Raw genomic sequence first — 9,308 nt, 5'->3', positions numbered from 1 at the left:
CAATGCTATTATGGGCTACTGGACTCTTTTAGAATATCTTGTTGAGTTTACACACCTATAATATTCAATAACGGAACTTAGAAAAAAAGGGGTATACAGATGAATGTCCATTTTGTATCTGTGTATTCCAAGTGGTTAGGATAGATATATAGTTTCATTCTCTTAATGAATAGAATGATTTGTTCTAATGGTGTTTGTAAATAGGATCTCAAGTCTGCATCTTGTACAGCAATTAACCACTAAGAAGAATATATGCAGTGTGTTGGTTGTTGAAGCTGTACTACTGATTTGGTTTGAAACTATCTCATTGCTGTTTATCAATAAAATTTTGAAAAAAAAAAAAGAACATTTTACTTTCTGATATTATTGGCCCATCAATATGGCAACCAAGTACGATGTGTGCCTTATCCATTGTTATGATGAACATGCACAATGCATGACATTAACATGTCACCGTCCTCTGTGGGGCCATTTTGGGTCTGAAAACCAACTCATGTAATGTACCTGGCAAAGCATGCTTTCTACTTTGGACCCCAAAGTAGAAAGGCCTTCTTATCTGTAGGCCTTCTAATGCCTACCAACCAGCCTAAGGGGGTCCTGTATATGACACTGGCTCTCACACCAGCAGCTGCTCATCTGTCAGATGTGCCTGCGAAGCCATCATCTCCCTTGGGCCTCTCTAGCCTTCCTTGTTTTAGCAATGGGCCCCAATATTTACCTAGTTGTTCAGACTTAGAATATAGAAGAGCTTCTCTTTTCCTCACTTGGTGCTCAACTCATCAGAAAGTTCCATTCACTCTGTGCTTTTACAATCTAAACCAAGGAAACCATCACCATTCACTTCAGTCACTGCAACAGCCTTACACCTGGACTCCCTGATCCCTTTTGCTCCTCGGTGGTAAAGTCTCCAGAGAGCCACCAGAGCGATCTTCCCAAAACATCACTCAGTTATGCCGCACCCTGCCTCAGTGACCTCTCATAACATTTGTAGAAAACCCAGCGTCCTATATAAAGGTTAAAATGCCTGGCTCTTTCCTGTCTCTGCAGACTCACTTCCCTTTGCTGTCCTCTCTTCAGCTTGGCCAAGTTGATCCACTTACTTTTCATACTCCTGGCCAGGCTCTCTCTTGCATCAGTTTACCACTCTATCCAGAGCATGCTTCTCCTTAGGTATTCACAGGGCTCATTCTCCCCCTTTTTTTCTGATTTTTAAAATCTTTTATTTATTTTTATTTTTTAGGGAAGGAACTACAGGCTTTTCAGGGTCTCACTACTAGATCAGACTCGTAGTGACCTGCCTTTGTACAGCCTCCCAAAAACTGGGATAATAGGAGCACTCCACCATGCCCAGTCTCAATCTCATCTCAGGATGCACTGGGGGCAGGGCCAGCATGACAGGGCAGCCCCCCCCCGCCCCCTTCTTGCAGGTGCTTTAATCAGCAGAGCTATTTGGTGGGCCCTTCTTCTTTCTGCTTTTTGCTTTAAAAAATCACCTCCACAGAAAGATCTTCCCTGCACCGTCTTGATCTCCTTACTTTCCATTGTGACATTTTATATTCCTTCTCATTTTTCTAACATTACATTAAATATTTATTTGCTGGGCTGGCGAGATGGCTCAGTGGTCTAAAGCACCTACTTAGAACAAGCTTAGCAAAGCGCATGGACCGTGGTTCAATCCCCCAGCACCACATGCCAGCCAGCCCTGCCCTCAGGCGGGCTGAGCTGACCACACACACACACACACACACACACACACACACACACACACACACAAATAAATAAATTAAATTAAATTAAATTAAAAAATAAAGCAGTATAAATATTTATTTGCTTATTATTTTTTCTTCCCTAATAAAATATATGCTACATGAAATCAGAGAAAGTTTTGGTTGTTGAACTGTAAATGTCAGTGCCCAGAATGCAGCCTGACACTTAGTGTAGAGAGTGTTCAATGCACGTTTGTTAGATGAGCGAAGACAGCACAGGTAACTGAAAGACTGCCTCTAATTGAATGCAGGAACTCAAGAAATCAACTCCCAGACAGCAAGTCTTAAAGAAGCTGATCTTCTCTCTGATTTCGAGACCAAATTAGCTGTCATGCTGAAGTGTCACTTGGGACTTTCTAGTGAACGTCATTTAACCCTGTCTCTAAGTGCTAGCAAAAGTCAGGCTTTGAATGCCCTTATCAGAGGAAAACAGGTAGGAGAAACAGCCACATGACCAAGATCAAAACAGCTGAGGAGCAAAGGGCATGCATGTAAAGCGACCGTGTATGTTCCAGAGTTCACCTTAGGATTTAACAGAGTAAAGAAAATGGTATGTAAAAACCAACAGACCACAGAGAACAACAGCTGATTGACAAAATTATCCCAGAAGCAATAAATAAAAAGTTATCTGTTCAAATTATTATTATTATTATTATTATTACTATTATTTTATTTATTTTTATAGGAAGCACCAGTATGCTTTGCATGATTTTCTATTTGCTCCAGGTGGGTTTGTAACTGTCACTTTCCCACACCTGGATTACATCTGATCCCACCACAAGAACCCTCTCTAACATGAGAAATCAGGAATGAAGACTCCTCGCCCTGCCCTCTTGCCAAGGGAGCTTCCTTTCTTGAAAGATTTCTATGGTTACTGCATGAGCCAGATGGACTCCACGCTCAGCTTCTCAGGGCCTGACCAACCCGGCCGAGCCCCTTTTTGGCAGGGAGGAGCAAGGGAATGCACCTCAATTCCCGTCCGTTAGCTTGTTAAAAACCAAGTGGGAAAGCCCCCTGGACAGGAAGCTATCTTCAAGCTGAGTCCCTTTCCCCATCCTTGGTTAAAACCCTTTGCACATGGGCCAGATGGAAGCTGGGGTTTTTACTCATCTCACTGGTTTTAAGCACCATGATGAAGTCAGGTTGTACAGTAGTTACAGTTCTCTCTCTCTCTCTCTCTCTCTCTCTCTATATATATATATATATATATATATATATATATATGCCTTAGTGTCTTTGTCTTCGCCACGGGTTGCACTGGAAGTTGTAGATTGGAATTAGCTGGGTGGAATTCTAATAATGTATTTTTGGGACTTAAGTTTAGACTTCTTGGGCTGAAATGAGAACCAGGAAAGGCCTCCGACATCTCCCTGCTGCTAGTTGGGTTCTGTTTGCAAGACCAGGAATGGTGCTGCTAGGACAGCTCAGAGGCAGGGAGGAAGTGTGAGCCTCGAGTGTCTAATTTTCTGCCCCTGCTTGTGTCCCTATCTGATCAGGATAGAGGCAGCAATAAGAATATATATATATATATATATATATATATATATATATATTTTAAAGATATATAGTAAAAAGAAAAATGCCCAATATAGATTTCTATAGAATTTCCTCTTCTCGTCTCTCTGACCTTTCCTCTGCTAGGCATCATTACTGTATTTTGTTAGTGATTTTTGCCACAATAACACTCTTGTTTCAGTCACAGCCAGAAAAAACAAACAAACAGAAAACCCCTCTGAAAGAGAAGAAAACAAAAAGTTTGACCCAAAAAGGGGAGAAGGGAGGGGGCTTGGTTTTGCTTTTTAAATAGGACTGAAGATTAACACTGAAAACTCAGGGGATGATGTCCAACCCTTTTCACAAGGCAAAGCCCTCCAGTATTTCCACCTCTGTGGTTTCTGTTTTAAATCCCTTTTTCTCTTCAGGGTGCTGATATTCCTCTCCATCCTCATGTTCTCGGTGCTTTATTGTTTTTTGTGGGGGTTTTTGTTCGTTTGCTTCACTTTGTGCCACTAGCTCAGTTTGCCCCCACATCCCTTACACACAAGCAAAATATTCCTTCAGTGGAGTGAAGAGGTGGATGACTGGCACGCTCCAGGACCAGCCCAGCAGCCTCTGCCTCGCCAAGCGGCTCATGTTGGAGACAGTGTAGCGGCCAGGGAAGCCAAACACCCTTTCCATTCCAGTGCACCATAAGATGTCCTCTTTCTCATTCATGAATACAGGAAAGCACTGGTCTTTGCCTTGCTTTATGCAGTTTGACCTAGAAGAATGGGCCTCACTTTGCTGAACTTGGCTGTTCGGCCGTGTTCCAGGCACTCCTGCAGCTCCAGCTCATTGTCCACAGTGGATGCCAATGGCCTGTTCATACCAGGAAGCTTACCCCAGAAGGAGCAGGCCCTGTGTGCAGCCGACACTTCTTTGGCATCAATCATCACAGGATTGGACTTGAGAAATCATGAGATGTCTTTCTTGTCACTAATGTCCATGGCCACCACATTCTCAAAGAGCCAGAAGAAGGGGGAATCATCTCCCCCTTGGGCTGCACATCATGCAGGAGGTGGTAGAACTAAAAGAAGAGCTGGCCAGGGCCCTCGTAGAGTCCCTTGCAAGTGGGGTTGACAATGGCGAAACCATTGCAGGGACTGCCCCCAGTCACCAGATCGAATGGGCCCACCCCTGGATATGCTTCTGTGTAATGCTGCAGACGTCCCTGACATACATGGTCTTCCCCTGATGCTGCACCATGCCCACTGTAATAGAGTCATCACACACCTCTGAGGCAATGCAGTGGTCCCCCTGATGCCCAGGTCCTTCAGCTCCAGGGGCCCAGTAGCGATTCCATCAACGAGAGCCAGCACCCTGATGGGCTTCCTTTTTACAGCTGGGACAGGTGGATAAACCTTCGGAGGGTCAAATTCCTGGTCATAGCTATGGGCAAAGAACATCTGGAGCCCAGAAGGCCAATCTTCCCACCACGGCCGCAGTCCATAGGCACCCTTGTGCCCGCACATGCAGCAGCTCCAGGGCTCTTCCTTGACAGCTGCCTGGGCAGCCCCCGGCCCTCCCAAGAGATCCATGCACTCCACACAAAAGTACCTGCAGCAGTTGTTGTTCCCGCACCTGAGCACCTTGCGTCTTCCACGACAGATGGTGCAGTAGGACTGGTAGCTATTGTTGTCATTTTGATAGGAACACTCGAAAAGCAGTTCTTGCCGTTCTGGCACATTTCTCCAATGAAGCACGGGTGCTCCAGGGTGACACTGAAGCTCCCACATGAGATGCAAATATCCTCAATGTTCCGGAATGTCTGCCACACCTCATACACCAGCCGCTCTCTTGTGTGTTCATCAATAATCTTTTTTGTTTGTTTGTTTGTTTTTGGCAGAACCAGGGATTTGAACTCAGACCCTTGCACTTGCCAGGCAAGCACTTATTCTACTGAGCCATCTCCCGGGCCCCTCATCAATAATCTCAACCTTGGGCTTCTCTGTTGTGCTCTTCCATAGCCTTTTATCTGGAGAAGGTGGTGGGTATGCAGCTGCCTCAGGCTCAACTCACATGTCTCTGTAAACTTCCTTGTAGGGATTCTCCTCTTCTGATGGCTCCAGTCCCTGGGGGCCGGAGAGCTGGAACGCTCCAAGGGCCCATCCAATCATCTGCTTGTTCTGCGCCTCCCCAGCCTTAGCAGTGTCACTCTTGGCATTGTCATGGCAGGCGAGGAACAGCTTCCCTGCACGGCTGCTGGCCAACTGCAGCACTTTGTAGATCACCTTGCGGTACATGGGCTGCTTGCTGCAGGGAGCCTGGTAGAATGCGCTGCAGAAGGAGCTCAGAGGCCTCAGCTTCTTAGCACATAGCACAGAGAACTTGCTGTCTCCAAACTACATGACCCAGCGGGTGCCTTCAGCTTCTCAGCTCCAGCCTGTCATCCACCAAGATACAATGTGGCCTGGCTACCAGGAGAAGCCCCGCAGTTTCCCCCACACCAGCTCCCCAATGCCAAAACCCAGGCCGTTCTCACAGTCCGGCTCTTCGTCAGCTGCATTGGTAGCATTCTTGTTCCCAGCGTCAGTTCCGCAGGCTCAGGGTGGTGGGGGGCGGGGAGGGGGGGATGCAGGGTCAATGGGCGGCTGCACAGCAGGAGGGCTGGCCTCCTGCACCTTCTGTGAGTCCCCAGGCCCCTGGTTTTCTTCCACAGCATTCATTACGGCAATTACTTTGGCTTTCTTCTCAGTCACCGCCGGGGTTGGTCTTCCTGTGCCCTAAGAGCGCAGTGTGCCACTGGAGCCCAGGGATTATTGAGGTAAGGAATTCAGCCAGGCCTGATAGCGCCACCTCGTGGTGGCCTTTGTAAAACTGTTTCCCTTGAGCAGCTACAATTCTGTAGTGGTGTTTGTTTTGCTTTGTTTTGGTCTCTCCTGCAGATCGCAGTTTACAAGCTTGAAGGCACATCTAGTCCTCACGGGCAGAGTAGGGAGACTTCTGTCCCAGGACAAAGGAGAAGCCCAAGTGGGGACTCGGGAGCTGGATATATCAGGAGTGCAGGAGAGGGAAAGGTAGTAAACTGCCTTTTATGCCGGTCTCCTCTCCCTCCTTTTTTGTCACTCTTGGCTTAAGGCCGCCTTTGGCCGTGGGTGAAACACTTGCCCACTGAGCAGGAAAGCTGGTGTCCTGCAAGGACTGGAAGACCCAGTGTGGTGGGTAGCCAAAGGCAGAGGCTGGCTTCTCAGAGGGTGCCTTTGACCAGGGACAAGCAGACGAGAACCGAGCCAATGAGTTCCTTCCTTCTTCTTTCAGCCAACTGTCCCTGGGCGCAGTTGCTCCTAACCAAGTGGCTGGAGAAGGCCTGCACTGAGGAACCACCCTGCTGTCTCCCGGCTTGGGAAGACAGAGTCAGCGAGGTGACATCCCACTGTGCGGCCTGGCCGTCCCTTCCCTCTCTTCCCAGTTGCTGGTCCAGGCGTACACAACCCAAATAAGCTGTGGGAATCTTAGTGCTGTGAGAACCCGCTTGAATATCATTTCACTAGGGTAAGAAACTGAAAGAACAAATAAAACATGAAATGTAGGATAGATATTGTGAAAGGGAAAATATTCGTGCAAAGGGAAGGAACAGCTGGGATGAGAAAAAGGACAAAAAAGAAGGAAGGGAAAAGATATATTTATGTATAGACACAGGGTAGCTTGGAAGGACCAATTAATGCTTAAATATTTTTTCCTCTCCTTTTAATTTCTTATAACTTTTTAAAATTAATTTTGCATGCTTATATATGGTAATCTAAACAACTAATTTGAAGACAACTCTGTGCAACATAACAACTTTTGTTGAATTCCTATTATTTTGTTTAGTAAAATTCTGTATCATTTCTAATAGGTTTTTTTTTTCCACTACTTTTTATTCTCTTTAAAAAATATGTCTGTGTCTACCTCCTTTTCAGAAAACATTTAATAGTTACACCCTCTCCACTTTTCCCTTAACATTTATTTACTCATTGAAGAAAGTCTATCATCATTTTTTGCAAAACATTCTGTACTCTAGATTTGACTAATTATATCCCCAATTCACTCAGCTGGTAGTTAGATCTAAAGCTAGATGGAAATGAATTTTGAGCTTTTGGGGCAAGAATGTTTTAGATGGTGCTTCATATCCCTATTATATCACCTGAAGAGGTGCCTGTTGTCTAGTTAGGTTCAGGAGTCAAGGTGTAAATTAAGAGTGGCTTCACACTTGGTCTGCCTAGTCCAATTATTACAGAGGTGTTCCTCACACTTTCATTATAGTCTTAGAAGCCATTGGCAGACATACCCTACATCTCTTACTTCATTAGAGATTTAAAAATGGTGACATTATAATATTTTCCATTCCTTCCTTTTCAATTCTTACAAAAACTGGACATCTTACAAAAGGAGGAGCATTCCCTTATTAACTATTATTTGCTTATCCTGAAGTGTTATTTGTGCAAGAAAATCGAGATAAATGCCCTATTTATTCTTTTTTTTGTTGTTATTGGTTGATTTATTTTTTTCCATTATTTTATTGACAGACAAATAGCAATGAGACAGTTTCAAATCAAATTGGTAGGACAGTTTCAATAATTAACGCATTGCATACTGTCTTCCTAGTGGTTATTTGCTGTACAAGATGCAGACATGATATCCTATCCAAAAACACTACTAGAACAAATCCCACTATTCTTTAAGAGAATGTAACTATATATCTCTCTTAAAAATTTTGAATACACAGATGCAAAATGGACAATCATTTATATATTGACTTTTTTGTTTAGTTCCGTCATTTAAATATTATAGCTATGCTAACTCAGCAAAAATATTCTAAAAGAGTCCAGTAATCCATAATAGTGTTGGGTCTTCTGCTTGACTGGTAGTGTCACAAATTGTTGACCTAAGTCCCCTACAGCTCAACATAGCAACATGGCTTTACTTATACTTTGCTTTTATACTTTTCTGCTGGATGGTTAAGACCAAGATAAAGCAAGACCTATACAACAAGAGTTGTAGCTTTTGGATCTGATGAGGTCAATCAAATCCCCTCAGGACTTATCCTGATACCCTGTACTTCAGATTGTAGATCCTTTGTCAGTGTCAGCCATGTGGATGAGTCACAGCCATTGCTTGGCCAATGTGCTCCCCGTGAAAGTCTGAGAGACTGTTTTCTCTCCATGTGACTCTCCTTAGCCACACTGTACATCATTGATCACTTTCTTCTTTGGCTCCATAACCTCCTTGATAAGAAAATTTGGGATACTACATGACGTTACAGTACAAGTTCTCATATATCCTGAGTTTTAATTGACCTTGGAAGGCTAGGGGGAAAATGTTGGATTTCCTTGTGGCCCTCCTTTTTCTCCAATTTTTGTCTGCAAACTTAGGTTGTTAACACTCCAGAAGAGAAACCTATTGTTATTACCATACAACTTAGGCTGTTAAGCTTAACCTCACTATCTGTCTGAATATCAAACATCCTAGATATAACATGGAACAGGTATTTTTCATTAAGTATTGATATGTTGAATTTTAACTCCCTACAGAATATGATGAAAAAACATTTAAAATTTCAAATATATTTTAAAAATACGCATAAAGAATCATATGCTTCTTATGTTTACACATAAGTCCAGAAATCTAACCATATACAACCTTGTAGCAGTACAGTCCCACAACATTCCATATCCTGTCTCCTGCCTTCATTCCCCACCCCGTTCTTTCTGAACAATCATTTACCTGAGAGACAGCATGACAGCAACTGGCATGTCAAGATAAGCAGCCTGTATTCAGAAGACCAGAATGACAGGCACTGTAAGCATAAACCTACTATAACAAATTGCCATCTTCAGTGCAGTTTCTTAGTTCACAGGTATCTGTATGTACAGTCAGGGTGAGAATCATTCCAATTAACTGCAAGATTCAAAAATCTTCTGCAGATTCTCAGGATCATTGCCTTACCAATCTTCTACATATAACAGTATGGCTTGCCCCTGTCATGTTTCCTAGCTCTTCTCCTTGCTCTCTTTTCATTGTTTA

The 9,308-nt window shown here is 44.0% G+C and overlaps 1 pseudogene; it reads right to left on the bottom strand.

Moving 5' to 3' along the window:
- Positions 1-3,800: 3,800 nt before the first annotated feature.
- On the bottom strand, positions 3,801-6,063 carry LOC101571402 (annotated as a pseudogene).
- Between the last annotated feature and the right edge of the window lie 3,245 nt (positions 6,064-9,308).

Source organism: Octodon degus, unplaced genomic scaffold, assembly GCF_000260255.1.
Source record: "Octodon degus isolate 3935 unplaced genomic scaffold, OctDeg1.0 scaffold00142, whole genome shotgun sequence".
NCBI classification, from domain to species: domain Eukaryota; kingdom Metazoa; phylum Chordata; class Mammalia; order Rodentia; family Octodontidae; genus Octodon; species Octodon degus.
Note: the sequence above shows the minus strand (reverse complement) of the source record. Positions and strands in the feature narration are given on the sequence as shown.